The 928-nt window shown below is 44.8% G+C and overlaps 1 pseudogene; it reads left to right on the top strand.

The window, feature by feature from the left end:
* LOC102390400 overlaps positions 1 to 928 on the top strand; it is a 2,122-nt pseudogene continuing 1,194 nt past the window's right edge.

Genomic DNA, 928 nt, shown 5'->3' with positions numbered 1-928 from the left:
CTGGGTCTAAGTGAAGGCAATGCCAAATTTCACAGATGTGACAGAATTTGTTCCTCTGGGGTTGACCAGTCATCATGAGCTTCAAGGTCTCTTTAATGTAGTGTTTCTAGTAGTTTACATGATCACTCTGATAGGGAACATTGGTATGATGATTTTGATCAGCATCAGCCTCCAGCTTCAGAGTTCCATGTACTTTTTCTTGAGTCATTTGTCTTTTGTGGATGTGTGGTTCTCTTCCAATGTCACTCTGAAGATGCTGGAAAACTTACTATCAGACAAAAACCATTTCCTATGTGGGGTGTTTGGTGCAGTGTTACTTCTTCATAGCCCTTGTTCACGTGGAAGTATGTATCTTGGCTGTGATGGCCTTTGATCGCTACATGGCCATCTGCAGCCCTCTGCTTTATGGCAGTAAAATGTCCAGGACTGTGCTCGTCTCATCTCTCTGACATACATCTATGGGTTCTCTGTTAGTCTAATCTGCACACTGTGGACATATGGCCTGTACTTCTGTGGAAACTTTGAAATCAACCACTTCTATTGTGCTGACTCTCCTCTTATCAAGATTGCCTGTGGAGGGGTCCACAGTAAAGAATGCACCATGATTGTTATTGCTGGGATTAATTTCACATATTCCCTCTCAGTGGTTCTCATTTCCTATACCCTCATCATAGGCCGTAATGCACATGCACTCTGCCGATGGCAGGAGGAAGGTATTCTCCACGTGTGGGTCCCACCTGACAGCTGTTACCATGTTTTATGGGACTCTCCTCTTCCTGTATCTCACGAGACCCACTGAAGAGTCTGTGGAGCAGAGGAAGATGGTGGCCGTGTTTTACACCACAGTGATTCCCATGCTGAATCCCATGATCTACAGTTTGAGGAACGAAGATGTGAAAGAGGCGATCAACAAAGCAATCATCAAGGC

Source organism: Bubalus bubalis, chromosome 14 (assembly GCF_019923935.1).
Source record: "Bubalus bubalis isolate 160015118507 breed Murrah chromosome 14, NDDB_SH_1, whole genome shotgun sequence".
Taxonomy (NCBI): Eukaryota; Metazoa; Chordata; class Mammalia; order Artiodactyla; family Bovidae; genus Bubalus; species Bubalus bubalis.
This window is presented reverse-complemented; position numbering and strand designations above follow the sequence as displayed.